The following is a 21,608-nucleotide window of genomic DNA, read 5'->3' as shown; positions in this document are numbered from 1 at the left end:
ATGGTCTGAACCTAAAAATTCCAAACTGAAAGCCGGTCATGGCTGGTAGTCACATCCTTGCTTGGCCTGTAGCTTTCTTGATAAAGGTCAATTTTTATCTTTAGTGAGCCTGTCTATTTTCTTCTTTGCATCTAAAATAACATGCCCTTGGAATGTAAGAGTAATCCCTTTTTAAGGAACCCCCCCAGGGCACAACCCACCACACCAGAACTACGGAATGCCTCATTGTTGTTCTTATCCCCTGATTACTATCTCTCTGTGCTGTAAAATGCTAAGTATTAACTATCAGTGAATCCACCAATGTAAAAGAAGTGTGTGTCTCTCCCGTTTTACTTTTTATCCAGTCCCAGAGATTTCCCTGCTTTGCTTTCTCCCACCCCCTTAATCTACAACTAGTGGATTTCATGTAACCTTCCTCTTTTGATTCTAATGTATAAAATAAATAGCAAAACCACCATTTCCTGGAGCATTTTCTCAATCTGTTGAGATTTTGTTTCCTGGCAATTGTCGTCAGTTTGGCTCAGAAAAACTCTTATAAGCTTTCTCTTATGCTCTTATAAGCTTTATTTTTTTTGTGTTTTTTTTTGTTTTTGTTTTGTTTTGTGTTGTGTTGTTTTTGTCGACAGAGCCTACCTAACTCAGCTAAATTCATAACACAAATAGAAGAGTTCTCTGTCATTAAAAGAAAAAAAAAATCTGGAAACTGCTATCTCTCTTCATGTTTCCCAGTGAATGGTTGGCAGAAATCTTCCACATTGTTTACTTAATAATTTGTTTAAAAGTATAGTTTTACATCTGGGTGATTTGTTTACTTTTTGTTTTCTCTGAGAATCAAGTGTTACAATGGGAGATTGCTTGTCCCAATGGAAGTCCTGTGGACAATTTGGAGTTTGATGAGTGTCCCCTCACCCCAGTCTGCTGGCGACTCATTTTGGAAGCCTGCCCTGGCTCCCTTTCATTGCTGTCCTCTCCCCTCTCTGTTCCGCTGTCTAGTTTCCAGAGCTCGGCCATGGGCAAGTTTAAGGGCAGAACATAAACAACTGTGCAGCCCTGTCAAGTACAAATGGGCATGTGAAGCTGCTCATGGAGGGGCAGCTGGCTGCCTAGAAAAAGTGAAACAAAGTGAGTTTGTAACAAAGTCTAACAAACTGGCCTCTTCTCACCATAAACAGTGGGACAAATCCACTGAAAACATCATGTGGCCCAAAGAATCAGAGCACTTTTAGACAGATCATCCATGTGGTTTTATATTAAAGAGAGAGAAAGAAAAAGAGAGCACCAGATGCTTCCTGTGCTCCTGGCCAAGTGAACTGGTGTGCCTGGGGAATTTCAGCTCCCTACCTCCCCATTCAGCCTGCCGGCCTCAGATCAAGCTGGCCCAGACTCCTCTGCTGGGTGGGGACTGTTCACTGATGACGTGGTGACACCCTGCCTGGTTGCTCCATCCACAGATGAAAGCCTGGAGTGGGGCTGCACTCTCCATAAGGTGGGCTCTCCCACAGGCTGGAGCGTCAACAGATATACCACCAGTGCTGTCCAGTGGGGACAGGCTGGGAAGCGTGGGCCTGGGCACAGAAAGAAACATCCACATTGCTGAAAGCAGAAATGGGATCAAGCAAGAACCAGACATCTCTGTACAAAGCTGCCTGGTGACTGACAGACCTGAGAGCTGGCCCTAGATGGTTGAGTTAGGGACTCAGTTCATTTCTTCCCTTTTTCTCCCATAGAGAAGACACTTGAGATTGTTGAATTTGCTAAACCTGTGGGTGCAAGACACTTAAGTCTAATAGTGCAATCCAGGTGTAACTCAACTGAGCTCACCCCCTTGAAAACCTACAGAGGATTGTTACTTTTGTGGTGTGTGAAGGTGAGAAGCCACCAAGGACACCAAAAAGAGACTTTTCACCTCCAGGTCTGATTGGCTGCCCTTCACCACTTAGCACCAGATGAGCAGAGAGCCCCCGAGGGGTTCATTTCTGAGCACCTGATTTCCAGGGTCCCAGGAAGGGGCATCTCTTTCACCCCCATGCTTATTGTGCTCATCATGAAACCAGGAGCATATAGAGTGTGCTTGGGGCTCAACTGGGAGGGGAATGGCAGGCCTGAAGAGAAGAGTGACCCTCAGAAAGATATAAGAAACATTCACCTCCACACCCCCAAAAAAAGTGGAAATGTGGGAAGAGCAAGACTGTGGTTTGGCCAGTATTCCTAGCATGCAGGAAAGATACTGGGGGAGAGGCGAGTGGAGAGGGGGTGCCGGACTGCAGTTGAGTGGCCCCAAGCTCTCCATGGCCCCTCCCAGCCCATTTCACCCATTGACCTCAGCTGCTTGCAGCCTGCACACTTTGTATTCACGCTAGTGAAGGAGAAACATGTCTCTGTGAGTCCCCAAATCATGTAGGGGACTTTTGAGTGAGTGTGGGCTGGGATCATGTCTCATGAGACCGAAGAATGGAAACACGGACCCAGGAGAGGCAAAGAGTTTTAAAAAGAGGACAGTTTATTGAAAGCAAAGGGTCAGAGCTCCTGAGCGGGAGGGGGTCCCGAATGGGGGCATCCAGTGACTGAAGCAAAAGCTCTTACTTTTATACCTTCCCTTGCCTGTTTGGGGAAGGAACTGTTTGAGGAAGGGAACTGGCACCTTCTAATGAAATTCATCTACCAGGCTTGTTCTGCTTGCCCATCCTGAAGGAATTAGCAAAATAACCCACTCTTATCTATCAGATCTGCTCCGTTTGTCATGCCAAAATGAATTTTATGATTAACCTGAAGGCCTTGCTACATTTTGTCCTGGAGCGAAGGAGTGATTTCAAAACCTGGAGTTTCAGGATATGGCTGTCTTTGTTTATTCCACCAGGGACCTCTCTGTCTACCTAGCAACATACTAACTATCCTGTCTCACCAGTAGGACAAACCCATGATTCCCCAGCGCAGGTGAGCACATTTCTTCTTCCTGAGCCCAGCCTGCTTTATCAACTTCTCTCCAAAACCAGTGACCAGGCCTCAACCAGGACCCAACTGGCTGTTTTCAGTCTGTATTCCTCCACTTACTCTTAAATTTTTGTTTTAAATATTTTGGAGAATATTGGGGAACAGTGTGTTTTTCCAGGACCCATCAGCTCCAAGTCAAGTCATTGTTGTTGTTGTTTTTCACTCTAGTTGTGAAGGGGGCAGCTCATTGGTCCATGTCAGAATCGAACTGGCCACCTGGGTGTTATGAGCACTGCACTCTAACCAACTGAGCCAACTGGCTGCCTCTCCCATCACGTACTCTTTTTTTTTTAATTAATTAAATTTATTGGGGTGACAATTGTTAGTAAATTTACATAGATTTCAGGTGTACAATTCTGTTTTATATCATCTATAAATCCCATTGTGTGTTCACCACCCAGAGTCAGTTCTCCTTCCATCACCATATATTTGATCCCCCTTACCCTCATCACCCACCCCCCACCCCCTTACCCTCTGGTAACCACTAAATTACTGTCTGTGTCTATGAGTTTTTGTTTCTCATTTGTTTGTCTTGTTCTTTTGTTGTTTTTGGTTTATATACCACATATCAGTGAAATCATAGAGTTCTCTGCTTTTTCTGTCTGACTTATTTCACTTAGCATTATACTCTCAAGATCCATCCATGTTGTCACAAATATCATCTTTCCTTAGCCCCGAATAGTATTCCATTGTGTATATGTACCACAACTTCTTTATCCATTCATCTATCAAAGGACATTTTGGTTGTTTCCATGTCTTGGCCACCGTAAACAAAGCTGCAATGAACATTGGAGTACACGTGTCTCTATAGAGAAATGCTTTCAGATTTTTTGGGTACTCTTATCACACTAGCCCCTGGCCCAGGCAGCCAGCCCTCTACTCATCAGTAAGATCGCCCTCTGCTGGCAATGGCATCTTCTCTCTAGGCCAGCAAGGTGGCTGCCTTTCTCTAGACTCAACCCTGGGGGTGACACCATCCAGGATCATGGCCCACCCCCTGCATAAATCACCTTGTGCCAACATGGAAAGTAACTGTTCAGCTTCTGATTCAACACTTGCAGTGATGGAGAGCTCATTAGCAATCCATTCCATTGTGATCAATGTGGACATTTGGAAATATCTTTTTTATGTTGAGCCAATCTCTGCCTTTTGTCACTCACTCATTCCACTTGTCCTAACTCTGTCCTCTCATCACCCTGAGCAAGGATAGTTCTGCTTTGCATGACAATCCTTTAGGTATTTGAAACCAACCATCACCTAACCCCAGTTCTTTCTCTCTTTCTAACCCTTCCTAGGTCCTTCAGCCATCATGGAGTGACGTAATTTTACCACTTGCATCCCTTGCTGCTGGGCACAACCCACCCTCTCTCTCATTGTGGTGCCTAGACGTGCACCTGACCCTGTAGATGGGGTCTGACGAGGGCCCAAGAGGAGGTGTTAAATCCCAGGCTCTGACAGCTGGACTTGGAGCATACAGGAGAAGGTCAGAGCAGTCAGTGTTCTACAGCCCTCACACTGCTGATGCATTCTGAGTTTACGTCAATTTTAATTCATTTTTATACATGCTGCCAATTAACCCCGTCAATGAATCCAGCCAGTAAACATTTAATTTCTACTATGTGCCAGGCAATTGCTATTATTGTTGTTCAATCTTGGTGTCTCTTCATGATTTCTGTATTAAATTTCATCCTGGTTTATTATGTCCATAACTCTCATCTATAAAGACCATTTGGGGTATATATATTCCTGGAGAGCTCTCTAGCTCCACATTCATCACTCCCCTTTGTGAAGGTGGTTCAATCAACTACCAAGGCTTTTATGAGGAGCACAGGAGGATCTTGCCCTGTCGTCTGCAGACTGATCAAAAAGTGTCCACATGTCACCTTGTCACATGCCTCACGGAGATCTCGAGCCACTAAGTCCTCCATGTTTCTGTCCATACAGCCTAGTAATTGCATTAGTGTCCTCTGCCCTGCTGTGGGTTTGACGTAACATGTAAGTTACATCTAGCAGTAGCTTCTAAGCCTGTTGTTCAGCTGACCGGGTTGGACACTGAGGCCCCGCTGCTGGACTTGGTGGCACCTCAGCTCTGGCGCCAAATTCTGCTCTGCGCACTTGACTTAGAAAGGAGGCAGGACTCACGCTGTCTCCCTGGGGGTGTCCCATGGGGGTGCTGCACTTTGTTTCTTCTCTGTGCTAACAGTGCCTTGTCCCGACTGAAATACCTCATGTCATGGGGCCTCCCCTGTGTCCCTGGTGAGGCTATTCTAGTCTAATAATAGATGGTATCCTCAACAAGGACTTCCTGACATTAGTCATTGATTGTCTTGCACTGATATCACACTATTATTCCCTCTTGCACCTTTTGTTTTTGATACAACTTAACACCCATCTCATCATGGTGTACTGAGTATGTGTGTTATGTGCTGTGTGCATGACAAGGATCTTACACAAGATACTCTTTTACACATATTTCATAATATATAGGACCCTGTTTCCCGAAAACAAGACCTGGCAGTACAATCAGCTCTAATGCGTCTTTTGGAGCAAAAATTAACATAAGACCCGATATTATATTATGTTATGTTATGTTATGTTATGTTATGTTATGTTATGTTATGTTATGCTATGCTATGCTATGCTATGCTATGCTATGCTATGCTATGCTATGCTATGTTATGTTATGTTATGTTATATTATATTATATTGTATTATATTAAAGACCCGGTCTTATATTATAGTAAAATAAGACCGGGTCTTATATTAATTTTTGACCAAAAGATGCATTGGAGCTGATTGTCCGGCTAGGTGTCATTTTTGGGAAAACACGGTATATACTGTGTGTGTGTGCACATGCTGTTGAGTTAACGCTGGCTCCTGGTGATCCTATGAATGAGTGATGACCGCAGTGTCCTGTCCTCACAGCCCTGCTCAGCTCGTGGACTTAGCCTATGGCATCTTTTATGGACTCAGTCCATCTCATATTCGTTCTTCCTCTTTTCTGGCTGCCTCTATTTTCCCAGCATTGTTGTCTTTTCCAAAGAACCCTGCCTTCTCAGAATGTCCCAGAAGCAGGACACCTTCAGTTTTGTCATTTTTGCTTCCAGCAATGGTTCAGGCTTTATTTGCCCTAGGACCAACTTGTTTATCTTTATGGAAGTCCACGGTGTCCATAAAGCTGTCTTCTAACACCACATTTCAAATGAATCAATTTTTTTCTATTTGTCTTCTTTACTATATTATATATATATATATATATATGTGTGTATATATGTATATATATGTGTGTATATATGTGTATGTATATATATACACCTACACTATATACTATACTATAATATCATATATTTTATACTATACTTATACATGTAAAAGTCAGAATTTTCATCTCACGTTAAAATATAGTAAAGTGATGGCTGAGGCCTAAGATGTGACCATGGAAAGGGGAAGAGTATGTGACAGCATGTGAGTAGATATCAGGGATCCACTCTAATCTACTGTGTGGCATTGGGGAATCACTTTCTCTCTCTGGGCCTCAGTTTTCTTGCTTATTTAATGAATGGCTGAGACTGTATGGTCTCAAATACCCCTCCCGACTGTTCCACAGTGTGCCTCGATCCAGTGTCTCTGAGATCTGTGACTTGATGCTCATAACAAGTAGTACTACTATTACCACTAGTACTGATAATAATAATTAATGCTTGCTGACTATGAATGTGTGTCTTTGGGTTCAGCAATTTTCTCAATTCTTATAACAAACCTATGAGGTAGACATGCTATTCTCATTTATAGACAAGAAAGACTGAGGCATGCTCTTGAGTCATGTGCTCCAATTAACACAACTGTGTGGCAGCTGGTACGCCAGCTCTCCTGAATCCACTCCGTTCTCCTGCCATGGCAGAAGCCTGGTGATTCTGCCCGAGCTCACATAGAGAATCTAGCACTGTGCAGTCCAGTTTCAGCATGAGAGCCACTGGCTGCAGAGCACTTGACATGGGGCCAGTCTCGGAGATTCAGATACACTGTAAGTGTGAAACATACATCGAATTCCGTGTAAACGTAAACTAACTCATGAATAATTTTTCTATTGATTATATATTGAAATATTTTGATATATTGAAGTTGAAGTAAATATATTATGACCATTAATTTCATCTGTTTCTTTGTTTACTCTTCTTGATGTGGCCCCCCAAAAACTGAAAATGACAGTTCAGCCTCACATCCGTGGTTCACATCCTATTCCTATTGGACAGTGCTGACTGAGAGCATGCATCTAGAATTTCATCTCCATCTTGTTGTTTGGCTTTCAAGACAAGGAATGCAAAGAAGGAAGAAGTGCCCAAAGGACTATTTCCAAGAGACAGAGGGAGCATTGTCCACATAACTTAGTGTCTTCAGCCCTTGGTCAGGGTTGTTTCACAAGCTACTTATCAGAAACTTCTAGAAAATATATGCCGTTTTATTAAGAAAGGGGGGAGAGAAAAAGGGAGGATGCAAATCTTGAATGAATGCTAGCAAAATAAAAGAATTGAATATATTTTTGTAAAAAGTCCTTTGTCTGCTCTTCTCATTTGCTTTCTGAACACACAGAACTCTCAGCAAGGGGACACGAGCTCCCCCTCCACCCAGCACTGAGCCCGTTTCTGCAGCTGCTTCCAGTCTTGAGGGCACCAGAAGCACCGCCCCACCTGACCTTCTCTTCCACTAGCCAATGGCCACTGCATTATAGCTCTGCCCAGCAACAACTTCCAAAGAATGCAGACGTCATTACACAGCTTTATAGCAATTGGGGCCTGGCCAACCATTCAGAGGTGCCCCCCAGAGTCACCTGCCTGTCCACAATTAAAAAGGAGTCAGAGGCCTGAGGCCCAGCACAGGGCTGAGGGTAGAAGAACAGTGTCTACAGCCCATGACAGAGTTTCTACTGAAGCCTTGGCAAGTACCCTAGTGTCAAGCTGCAAAGGTTCTAGAAGTGGAAAAGAAAGTGTGTTTCCTGGAGAGACTGCCGATGACTGCGTTTGCACAAAGGCACCCTTTGAGCTACTAGAAAACTAGACAACTAGACCCATAGTAAATCACTCCCAATGTGTGTGGAAATTGCATGAGGATAGTTCTGCAGTGTGGGAGAGTGCTTTCTTAATAAAATCAGTAAAAATACTAGGTATGTATGACTACAAGGAAAGAGAGATGATTCGTGGAAATAATTCCTCACACAGATAGAACAATTCCACCCAGGTACCTAAGAAAACTCAGCTTTTTTAGGGAGAAATAAGGAGGGAGATTGATAATGATACCTCACACGTCATGTCCCAGGAGCAGGGCCAGGGCTAGGATGAGAAGGAGCTGAAACTTAAGTCATTCCCATTGGAGGTTGACTTTTCTGAAGTGTGTGCCGTTGGTGGGGTGGTACCTGACCAGCTTTAGCCTATCCCAGCCCCGACCAGGAGATTTGTTAAGGACCCACTAACGTTAGCCTATTTCACATGCACAAAAGCCTTGTGTTCAAAACTATTATCCCCATTTTATAGATAGAAGAAACTGAGGCTGGAGTCAAAGTGACACAGTGAATAAGCTCACACACATTGCCTGCACTTCACAGTGCACTTGATTTAGTCTTTATAATTTGTTTTAAAAGATTTCTAAAATTTTCAACCATTAAAACAACTCTAGAGGGCAGGTGGATGAATCTGGTCAGAGTTTTGGCCCTGCTACTTAACTAGCTAGTTCACTTTAGGCCAATTACTTCATTTCTTGGTTTTTAAATTCGGAGGATTTGTTTTTAGGATGAAATGAGAAAATGTGTGCCATGCAGGGACTCAGCTCCTGCTCCCCGCACAACAACGCAGGATATGGTGAGGCCTAAAAGGAACAAAAACAGAGCCATGGATAGGGCTCTATTCTCATACCGCTATATTCTCGCTGGAGGCTGGTTGAGACACAAAAGTAAACATCTGCCAGTACCCCAACAAGGGGTCTTCCTGCACCCCAATTTCGCTGGCAGCCGGGCAAGACACAGGAAGTAGGATCAACATGACCCGCAATGTAATGAGCTTACTGACTGCACTTGCTAGCCACAATCCGCAGTCTGCTTTTCTGCCAACCAACCAACCCTTAGCATAGCCACTGCAGTTATATTAGTGGCTAATTACTAACCAGTAACAACTGATGGCCATCTAATAACCGAGCCAGCACCTTTCCACGTGAGGCCGAGAGCCTAGAAACTGCTTTCTGGGACTCTGTCCCCACAATGCACATTAAATGTCAGCAGAGTGCCTGGCATGTGGTAAACACTGTGTATGTATCTGTGTGTGCACACTCACAAATGTGCATGTGTGTATGTGTGTGTTTGTGTGTGTGTGTGTGTGTATCAGCACAACAACCAATATCAAAGAATCATTCAGTCAATAAAATGTTTCTACCCCCAGGTGCCTCCATCCAGTTACTGACCTTGAAGAGCTCATAATCTGGAAGCAGGAGAGAAAAAATAAAACTCAAGAGGTGGAAGGATGGACCTGAGTTTTTTTGGAAGGAAGAGCACTCCAGGTAGCTGTATTACAGCCATGACCCCTTCAGGAAGCATGAGAGGTCCTCAGATGCCTGGTGAGGAAGGATGAGGGAGGCAACAAGAACTGTCAGGTTTAGAAGGTCTGGAATACCAGCTAAGGAAGATGGGCATCATGGAGCTATGAAATGAGCACCAAAGAAGACTTTAAATGGAAGGTTGACAAGGTGACATTTGGGTGCTGGAAAGTGTATTAGTCAGGGAAATGTACCTGCCATGACGCTTGTCCAGTCCAGGCATGTTTCCTTTTGCACTCTGCTTTGGAGAGCATCTTCAAACCTGGGAAGGAGTCTGTTCAATCCTGATTCCATGGATAAATCAGTCCAGTTCTATCCCAGAACCTCCTTTTCCCCATTCCAGAACACAATCATTGTTCCCTGCTGTATCTTAGTCTCACAGGGATGGGTACTTTGTACCTCCCCCGACCCATCCACTTCCTTCATTTCCAAACATGTTGCTACAAAAAATGGGGGACTGCCACTGTTTGTGTGGAATCTACCTACCATCAAACCAATTTTGAGCTGTACCCTAGGATACTGGCCTGCATGGCTCTGGAGAGTTAGAGGGTGGGTGGTCCACACAGCATGGGAAGGGGCTCCCTAGAGCCATAAATAGAGAGAGGAGCTGGGGGCTTCAGGGAAGAGCACTGGTTTAGGAAGAAATGACGACACTGGGAGTGGGTGCTCCCTTAGATAGGCCTTCTTAATTCAGCTCCCGTGAGCTGAATTCTCCCCTTAATGCCTTGGATGGCCCTGGTGAAAGAATTTGGCTACTCCCCTCATGAGGCTAAGAGAGGGAAGGATTACCAGCAAGATCATTATTCTTACTTCCATTTCGTTAACTGGGGTCCAGTGTGTTCTGTTCTATTCAAGATTATCCAGCTCACAGGTGACAGACATAGGGCTCACACGCAATTGCATTGCCTCTGAAGTCTGAGCAATGTCCAGCACCACCTGCAGCCTCTCAGCCATAAAACTAGAACACATTTCCCCAGATTTCTGCTCATACTTTGAATCAATTCTCTATTGCTTTAGTGACACTAAGGAAAGGATACTCCTATAGGTTTCCCGGCTCCACCCACATCCTTCTGTGTTGAGACAAATAAGACTGCTCTTAAAACTGCCCCTGGAGAGTCAATTGGCAGCTGCTCCCCACCATCAACTGGCTCTCCCAGGAGTCCCAACCTCTCCAACCATCCTTGACCCTCTCCATCAGCATTGGACCCAGCCACCAGCACTGGCTCCTCCCACCAACCCTGGCTTCTCCATGCACTACCACCGCTGTCTTTGTTGCTGGTGACTGAAGGGCCCTTCGGACCTCTGATCTCTTTTTTGGTCACTGCTTGCTGGGATTATGTCTCCTAAAAGGAGTTGGTAACCTCTTTTTCTTTACTTCCCATATCTGTGTTCCCCAAATCACCCCCTCAAAAGGAAGTAGGGGTTTAGCTGAAGTTTAAAGGTTTGACAGTTGTGTGTGTGTGTGTGGGGGGGTGGGGTGTTAGGCTGAAATGCTAGTAACCTGTAGTAAACAAATAAAACTGAACGTATGCCATCCCTATTTTTCAAAGTGTTCAGCTACCCTATGTCTATAGCAATTTCTCACTGAACACATGAAGGTCTCCTCTTCTAACTTCTCTCTTCCTCTAAACTCTTCCTTCTAACTTCCTCTCTTCCTCATCCACTCTCATATCTGGTTTCCCACTTACCCACATTCTCTTTGATTTTCTAGGCAAAGTCTTTTGGTTATATCTTCCATGTTTCATTTTGTTTTGTTTTGTTTATTTCCCCCCCAAATAACGTCTTGGGAGCCTCCTCTTTCACATTACAGTGGCATAGCAAGGTATTTTGCTACACAAAGACCATCTAGTCTGTAGCTAGATTGCTCCATTAATTCAGGTTTAGGGGTCAACAAATGAATTTGGAAGTTTGTTTTGTTTGTTTTTACTCTGCTGCACACTCACAGACACAAAAAATTCTTTACTTTGGACTGTATCTGGTAAGGTCCCGGGTGAGAGTACCATACAATGTCCTGTCATACATCTTACTGGGGCCTTTGTCCCCAGTGCTGATACAAGGGACATGGCTAGCCTGGTCCTAATGGGCCAAGAATAGCCAACAGAGAAAAACAAGCCTCTCTGTTATCCAAAGCTATTGGCTGTTGCTGTGCTAAGACCTTCAGCCATTTTACTTTGAGTCATTGTTTTAAAAAGTCCTCTGGCTCCATTTTTTAAACAAGGCAGCTATGAGTGTTGTGATTAGAGTGACTTGCCCCTGATGACTTCCAGATTTTCTCTTAATTTTTTTTCCAATTAAAACTTGAGTCTATCATTTTAGCATCAAATAACTTAGTAGAAAATGTTACATTTGGGTCCCATCATGGCTAATCACCCCCAAACAAAGGGTTTTATTGCAGGAAAGACAACTGTTGAGAAAGCTCTTCATGAATTTAAGGCTGGTGAAGTGAACTAACTGCCTTGGCAGACTGAGCAGATGCATTCACCCAGAGACAACCTCGTTGGGAGGGACTAGGCACTGTCTTTCTCAACTTTCCTTTCTCTGTACCCTGAGTCAAGTGCCCTGTGTCATCCTGCAGCAACGAAGAAATACTTCCCTTCCCTTCCAACACGTGGCCTCACTGCACACTGCCGTGGAAGCTGCAGGGTAAAGGGCCATCAGGACCTCAGGGGCTATGGAGAATATTGCCTTCTTCCCTGCCTATGTGAAAGGAAAGCAAACCTGTGGAGCCCTCTCCTTCATTTTCACGTTTCCATTATTGTATTGTCATCTTATACTCTCCTTTGCTCCTGAGAACGTTGCTCATTCTAGACATAGATTTTCTGACCTGATGTCCTGTTTCAGTTCATGGAGACATTGGTCACATACGTTTTGTACCCAGAATGTGAAAATCATAAATTGAGAGCACAGCTCCAGCATGTTTGGCCATGTGGTGGGGGCAAATGGACCTATATTTTCTACCTTATTTGTCTTCATCATCATCATCATCATCGTCATCATCATCGTCATCGTCATCGTCATCGTCATCGCCATCATCATCATCATCATCGTCATCACCCTCAGATATGCACAGCATTTTAAGGTTACCATGCATTTTCACATCTATTATTCTCATTTGAGAATCGTATATCTGCTTAGAAAATAAAAGCTGAGGCAATTCCCACCCCTGGTATAGAGGGAAAAAATAATGCCAAGGCAGACAAAGTGCCTTTGACAAACAAGAAAGTGGTAGTTTTTTGATATCTGGTCTACACTATTTCAGTTTTACCAGGATATATCAAAGAGTATATATTTGCCTGTTAGTCTGTTAAATGCTAGGACATTATTATTCTGGTGTAAATATATTGTATACACATAACAGGGAAAGTTGTCATCTGGAATTTTGGTGACACCAAAATAGCTTCAAACAGCTCCTGAGGTATGTGAGGGTTAGCAAATGAAACCAACTGGTGGTGGGAATCACAGAAAAAGTGAGTTATGCTACTGGATAAAAGGCATCTACAAAGAGCTCACAGTAGAGTCATACTTAATGGTAAAATACTGGGTCTCTGAGATCAGGGACAAGACAAGGACGTCTGCACTTGCCACTTCTGTTGAACATTCTAGCAGGGTAGCAATTAGGTAAGAAAAGGAACCCAGATGAGAATAAAGTGTTAAAACTATTCCTATTTGTAGATGCCATGGTCTTATATAATAAAGTCCTAAAATCCACTAAAAAAATCTATCGAAACTTATAAAAAATGAGTTCAGTAAAGTTTATAGATATAAGATAAATATATAAAAATTGATTGCATCTATATACAAGCAATTAACACTCTGAAATTCACTTCCCATTTACAACAGTATGAACAGAATAACATAATTAAGAATAAATTTAACAAAGGAAATGAAGACTTGTACATTGGAAATGATAAGGTATCATTGAAATAAATTGAAGGTGATATAAATAACTGGCAAGACTTCCCATATTTGTGTATTGGAAGACTTAATTTTAAGATGGCAATATTTCTCATAATCTACTGTGATTCCTATCAAAATCAGAAATTTCTGTTTTGAAAAAATGGACAAGCTGATCCTTAATGTTATATGGAACTGCTAGGGATTCTGAATAGTTGAAAAAAGTCTTTAAAAAAGAAAAACAAAACTTGTAGGACTCACACATCCCCATTCAAAAACTTACTACAGACCTACGGTAATCAAGACAGTGTTGTACTAGCATAAAGATGGAGAAAGAGATCAATGGACTAGAATGGACAGTCCATACATAAACCTTCAGATTTGTGTCAATTGATGGGTGTCAAGACATTGGGGAAAACCATAATCTTCTCAACAAATGGTGCTGGGATAACTGGGTATCCATATGCAAAAGAAAATGTTGGACCCCTTACTTATGCCATATAGAAAAATTAACTCAGAACAGATCAAAGAGAAAAATGTAAAGATAGAACTGTACAGTTTTAGAAGAAAACACAGCGTGTCTTAATAAGTTTGGGTTTGTCAATGAATTCTTAGACATAACACCAAAAGTTAAACATAAAGTTACCATATAACCAAGCAACACCACTCCTAGGTATATGCCCAAGAGAATTTAAAACATATGTCCACACAAAAACTTGTAGTCAATTGTTCACCACAGCCTTGTTCATAATAGCAGAAAGTGGAGGAGAGAGGGGAAAAAAATGGCGGAGTGAGGTGAGCCTCTGTAACGCTCCCCTGGAATTTACAACGAATCGGACAGCAATAACTCCACAAAGGACTCCTTGCACAGCAGACAGGCAAGACGAAGAGGTCCACTACTGAATTCACCTCCAGGTGGGTGAATCGCGCGAGCGGGGGAGGAGGGAGAGGAGAAGTGCGGAGACGGAGCCGCGCAGGCTCAGGACACAGACCTAGCTCAGTGCTCGGAGCCCGCTGCTCCCGGATCTTCCGCAGCTGCGGGAGAGGGAAGGACTCGGACTGCTAGGGCTCCGCTTACGGCCCACAGGGCTGAGGGGGCAGCATATAGCACGGCTGAACCCAACGCTACCGGCGGCAAAGACTCAGAGAAGAGGGCTGAAATCAATGGTTTAAGCCCTCACTGCCTAGCGGAGAACGGAAGCCTTGGGCGCGGAGACTAGCCGCTCCCTCCCTACCCTCCCAGAGCTGGCCCCGCCCCCACCTGCCCTGTGCTAGAAGCAATAAAGTGGCAGTGTCGGATCAAAGGACAGAATATTTGCTGCTCTGAGAGCTGTGGACCGCAGACACAGATTCGCAGCTCAACTAGTTCCGGCAGGGGGGAGGGAGCTGTGGAAGCAGGACTGGCTGTGGTGGTGGTCGCCACCATTGCTCTGGGCCACCTCTCACAACTCACCCCGCCCCTGGCCCCACCTATCTGGGCGGATCCCTTCAGGAGTAAACAGAACTGCTAAAACATACGGGCTCTGAATCTGGTGCAGAAAGATCTTTGGAACTCCAAAAGCTCTTTGCATACCTATCAACCTGTTGCAGAAGCCACTCCTGTAGATGTCTAGGAAGATAAATAGTAAATCAGTGATTGCCATGAATAACCAAGACAACAAGATAGCTCAGAAAGAAAGTGAAAAGTCTCCAGAAAAGAAACTTAGAGATATGAACATTTGTGATTTAAATGACAGAGAATTCAAGATTGCAATTCTGAAAAAACTGAATGAGATGCAAGAAAACACAGAAAGGAAGTTTAAAAAACTCAGAAACACAATCAAAGAACACCATGAGCATTTTACAAAAGAGATTGAAATCTTGAAAAAGAACCAAATAGAATTTCTGGAGATTAAGAACTCAATAGAAGAAATTAACAATAAAATATCCAGCTTAGGTAGTAGAGTTGACCATATAAAGGAAAGAATCAGTGACATCGAAGATAGGAACCTGGAATTTACATAGACGGAAGAAGAAAGAGACTTGAGACTTAAAAGAAATGAAAGAACTCTACAAGAACTTTCTGACTCCATCAGAAAGAGCAATATAAGAATAATAGACATACCAGAAGGAGAAGAAAGAGGGAAGGGAACAGAGAATATATTCAAACAAATCGTCGATGAGAACTTCCCAAACTTGTGGAAAGAACTGGATCCTCGAATCCAAGAAGCAAATAGAACACCTAATTACCTCAATCCCAACAGGCCTTCACCAAGGCACATTGTATTGAAGCTGTCTAAACTCAATGACAGAGAAAGAATCCTCAAGGCGGCCAGGGAAAAGAAGACGGTAACTTACAAAGGAAAGCCCGTTAGATTATCATCGGATTTTTCAGCAGAAACTCTACAAGCTAGGAGGGAATGGAACCAAATATTCAAACTATTGAAAGAGAGAAATCATGAGCCAAGAATAATATATCCAGCAAAGATCTCCTTTAGATATGAAGGAGGAATAAAGGCCTTTCCAGACATCCAGAAGCTGAGGGAATTTTCTAATACACGACCTGCACTAGAAGAAATACTAAAGGAGGCTATTAGACCACCATCAACAGGGACAACTTGTGGCAACCAAAACATAAAAAGGGGGAGTGTAAAGGCCTGAACTGGAATATGGGAATAGAGAAAGTAAGCATACTGAAGAAACTGGAATACTCTAAATATCAAACTTTCTTTTACATTAACTCAAGGGTAACCACTCAAAAAACATCCAAATCTGAAATATATACTGTAATAAAGGAAGAAACAGAGGGAAACATCATAGAATACCACCACACAGAAATAATAGACAACAACAAAAATGCAAAGAAACAATGGAGACACAGCCTTACCAGAAAACTAAAGACCGAATGACAGGAAATCCTCACATATCAATAATCACCCTGAATGTAAATGGACTGAACTCACCAATAGACACAGAGTAGCAGATTGGATCAAAAAACTAAACCCAACCATATGCTGTCTACAAGAGACACATCTCAGCTACAAGGACAAGCATAGACTCAAAGTGAAAGGGTGGAAACTGACACTCCAATAAATGGTACCCAGAGAAAATCAGGTGTAGCCATAATGATTTCCAATGAAACAGACTTCAGGGTGAAAAAGATAACAAGAGACAAAGATGGACATTTCATAATGGTAAAGGGGACTATACAACAAGAAGACATAACAGTCATCAATGTTTATGCCCCCAATCAGGGAGCACCGAAATATACCAAGCAACTACTAACAGAACTAAAGGGAGAAATTGACCAACACACAATTATACTAGGGGACTGTATCGATAAGTATTATCGATTGCTGTGCACAGACTTATTTTCAAGGCCCGATACGCAAGACACACCACCACAAGCCGGGATGAAGGGGTTAAAGAGTTTTATTACAAAGTGAAAGTAAGTAAGACAAGACAGAGATTAGAGGAATATATGATCATACTACTAACAAGCAAGGAGGCAATTCATCATACCACCAGGGCCCTGTCAATTAGAGTCGTAGAAACAGCAACAGCCTTTCATCAGCAGGGCAAAATCCAAATCGAGTAAAGTTATCAGCACGGGCAAAACATCATGCGCAGAAACAGCACTGGTAAAAAATCAACACGGGCAAAACATCATGCGCAGAAACAGCACCGGCCCTTCATCAGCACGAGCGAAACACCTTACAGCAGCCCAGGCGGCCGGGGAACAACTGTTGCTGTTGCTCCTCCGCTTTCTGGGGTTTTGAGGACTTCACTAACAACAACAGCAAGGAGCCAATAAGCATATGTGTTAACAACACAAGGAACTGGTCTCGGATCTGGCTAGGAGCTGGGGCCAGTCCTTGGTACGAGATTAGATGTATCACAGCTCAGCCCACCTGTGGCAAGGCGAAGGCCAGGCTCCACATCCTGTAAATATTTTCTTGGTCCTTGAGAGGGTAGCCAATCCTTCCAAGGCCAAGCACGTATCCCAGCCACTGTGAGAGTTTACATCCCCAAATGTTCCCAGGCAGACCTTCATATATTCTATTCGTTACAGGGACTTAAATACATCATTGACAGCTATGGATAGATCATCCAAACAGAAGATAAATAACGAAATCGCAGCCCTAAATGACACATTAGATGAAATGGACATAATTGACATATATACAGCACTTCATCCTAAAACATCAGACTATACATTCTTTTCTAGTGTACATGGAACATTCTCAAGGATAGACCATATATTGGGACACAAAATCAGCCTCAGCAAATTTAAGAAGATTGATATCATACCAAGCGTATTCTCTATCACAAAGCTTTGAAACTAGATATCAACTGCAAAAAGAAAGCAGGAAAAAACACAAATACATGGAGATTAAACAGCATACTTTTAAAGAACGACTGGGTCAAAGAAGAAATTAGAGGAGAGATCAAAAGATACATAGAAACAAATGACAATGAAAATACATCCTACCAAAATTTTTGGGATGCCGCGAAGCAGTTTTAAGACGGAAATTTATATCACTACAGGCCTAACTCAAGAAACAAGAAAAATCCCAAATAAATAACCTCATGTTACACCTTAAAAAACTAGAAAAAGAAGAACAGGGGAAACCCAAGGTCAGCAGAAGAAAGGAAATAACAAAAATCAGAGCAGAACTAAATGAAATAGAGAACAAAAAGACAATAGAAAAAATTAATGTGACAAAGAGCTGGTTCTTTGAAAAGATTAACAAAATTGACAAACCCTTGGCTAGACTCACTAAGATAAAAAGAGAGAAGACACTAATTAACAAAATCAGAAAAGAAAAAGGGGAAGTTATCACGGACACCACTGAAATACAAAGGATTATCCAAGAATACTATGAAGGACTATATGCCACCAAATTTAATAACTTAGAAGAAATGGACAAGTTCTTAGAAACATATAGCCTTCCAAGGCTGAATCATGAAAAATGGAAAATCTAAACAGGCCGATCACCAGTAACGATATTGAATCAGTCAACAAAAACCTTCCCAAAATCAAAAGTCCTGGACCAGATGGCTTCACCAGTGAATTCTACCAAAATTCAAAGAGGATCTAATACCAATCCTGCTCAAACTCTTCCAAAAAATTGAAGAAGAGTCAGTACTCCCTAACTCATTTTATGAGGCCAACATTACCCTGATACCAAAACCTGGTAAGGACAACACAAAATAAGAAAACTACAGACCTATATCTCTGATGAATACAGATGCTAAAATCCTAAACAAAATTCTAGCAAATCGAATACAACAATGCATTAAAAGGATTATTCATCACGACCAAGTGGGGTTCATCCCCGGGGCACAAGGATGGTTCAACATTCGCAAATCCATCAATGTGATACATCACATAAACAAAATAAAGGACAAAAGTCATATCATTATATCAATTGATGCAGAAAAAGCATTTGATAAGATACAACATCCATTTATGATTAAAACACTTACTAAAATTGGTATAGAAGGAAAATACCTCAACATAATAAAGGCCATATACGACAAGCCCTCAGCTAATCTCATAATTAATGGTGAAAAGCTGAAGCCCTTTGCTCTACGTTCAGGAACACGACAGGGCTGTCCCCTATCACCTTTGCTTTTCAACATAGTGTTGGAAGTCCTTGCCAGAGCAATCAGGCAAGAGAAAGAAATAAAAAGAGAATGAAATAAATTGGGAATGAAGAAGTTAAATTGTCACTCTTTGCAGATGACATGATGCTATATATAGAAAACCCTAAAGACTCCACCAAAAAGCTATTAGAAACAATCAATGAATACAGTAAAGTTGCTGGCTACAAAATCAACGTACAAAAGTCCATTGCTTTCCTATATACCAACAATGAAATCTCAGAAAAAGAGATAGAAAAAACAATTCCTTTTGCAATTGCAGCAAAAAGAATAAAATACCTAGGAATAAACTTAACCAAGGATGTGAAGGATTTATATGCTGAAAACTATAAGACATTTTTGAAAGAAATTGAAGAAGACACAAAGAAATGGAAAGACATTCCGTGCTCATGGATTGGAAGAATCAACATCGTTAAAATGGCCATATTACCCAAAGCCATATACAGATTTAATGCAATCCCCATTAAAATCCCAATGGCATTTTTTAAAGAAATAGAACAAAAAATCATCAGATTTGTTTGGAACCCCAAAAGATCCCGAATAGCCAAAGCAATCTTAAGAAAAAAGAACAATGCTGGAGGTATCACACTGCCTGACTTTAGCTTGTACTACAGGGCTACAACAATCAAAACAGCCTGGTATTGGCAGGAAAACAGACACATAGACCAATGAAATAGAATTGAGAACCCAGAAATAAAACCACATAAATATGGACAGATAATTTTTGACAAAGAAGCTAAAAATATACAATGAAGGAAAGACAGCCTCTTCAATAAATGGTGCTGGCAGAATTGGATAGCTACGTGTAAAAGAATGAAACTGGACTGCTATCTGTCACCATGTACCAAAATTAATTCAAAATGGATCAAAGACTTAAGCAGAAGACCTGACACAATAAACTGCATTGAAGAAAACATAGGTACTAAACTTATGGACCTTGGCTTCAAAGAGCATTTTATGAATTTGACTCCAAAGGCAATGGAAGTAAAAACTAAAATAAACAAATGGGATTATATGAAACTGAAAAGTTTCTGCACAGCAAAAGAAACTATTGCCAAAATAATGAGGCAACCAACTGAATGGGAGAAGATTTTTGCAAACAGTGCCTCTGATAAGGGGCTAATATCCAAAATATACAAGGAACTCATGAAACTCAATAACAAAAAAACAAACAACCCAATTGAAAAATGGACAGAGGACCTGAAGAGACATTTCTCCAAAGAGGATATACAAATGACAAATAGACATATGAAAAAATGCTCAACATCGCTAATCATCAGAGAAATGCAAATGAAAACCACAATGAGATATCACCTTACCCCAGTCAGAATGGCTTTCATCAACAAGACAAATAGTAACAAGTGTTGGAGAGGCTGTGGAGAAAAAGGAACTCTCATATACTGTTGGTGGGAATGCAGACTGGTGCAGCCGCTATGGAAGGCAGTGTGGAGGTTCCTCAAGAAATTACAAATAGAATTACCATATGACCCAGCAATCGCTCTCCTGGGTATCTACCCCAAAAATATAAAAGCATTTCTCTATAGAGACACGTGTACTCCAATGTTCATTGCAGCTTTGTTTACGGTGGCCAAGACATGGAAACACCCAAATTGTCCTTCGATAGATGAATGGATAAAGAAGTTGTGGTACATATACACAATGGAATACTATTCGGCGTTAAGGAAAGATGATATAGGAGCATTTGTGACAACATGGATGGATCTTGAGAGTATAATGCTAAGTGAAATAAGTCAGACAGAAAAAGCAGAGAAGCCTATGATTTCACTGATATGTGGTATATAAACCAAAAAGAACAAGACAAACAAATGAGAAACAAAAACTCATAGACACAGACAATAATTTAGTGGTTACCAGAGGGTAAGGGGGGGGGGTGATGAGGGTAAAGGGGATTAAATATATGGTGATGGAAGGAGAACTGACTCTGGGTGGTGAACACACAATGGGATTTATAGACGATGTAATACAGAATTGTACACCTGAAATCTATGTAAATTTACTAACAATTGTCACCCCAATAAATTTAATTAAAAAAAAAAAGAAAGTGGAAACAACCCAATGTCCATCAACTGATGAATGGATAAACAGCATGTGGTATATATATTCAATGGAATATTACTTGGTGATAAAAAGGAATGAAGTATCGATACATGCTACAACATGAATGAACCTTGAAAAAAGTCTAAGTGAAATAAGCCAGACACAAAAGATTGTGTGTGTATACACACAAAGGCTGTGTATACACACACACACACACACACACACACACACACACACAGACATACACGAAAGTCTGACAGTTAAGTACCTGGACTTGTTGCAATGATGTTACTAATATTTTTTTTTTATTCCAGAAGGATTATTCATTATGAATTTATACCAACTGGACAAACAGTTAGCCAAGTTTGCTATTTGGAAGTGCTGAAAAGGCTGCATGAAAAGGTTAGATGAAAATTACCTGAAATTTTCACCAACAATTT

This window comes from Rhinolophus hipposideros (genome assembly GCF_964194185.1).
Source record: "Rhinolophus hipposideros genome assembly, chromosome: 15".
Lineage (NCBI taxonomy): Eukaryota > Metazoa > Chordata > Mammalia > Chiroptera > Rhinolophidae > Rhinolophus > Rhinolophus hipposideros.
Note: the sequence above shows the minus strand (reverse complement) of the source record.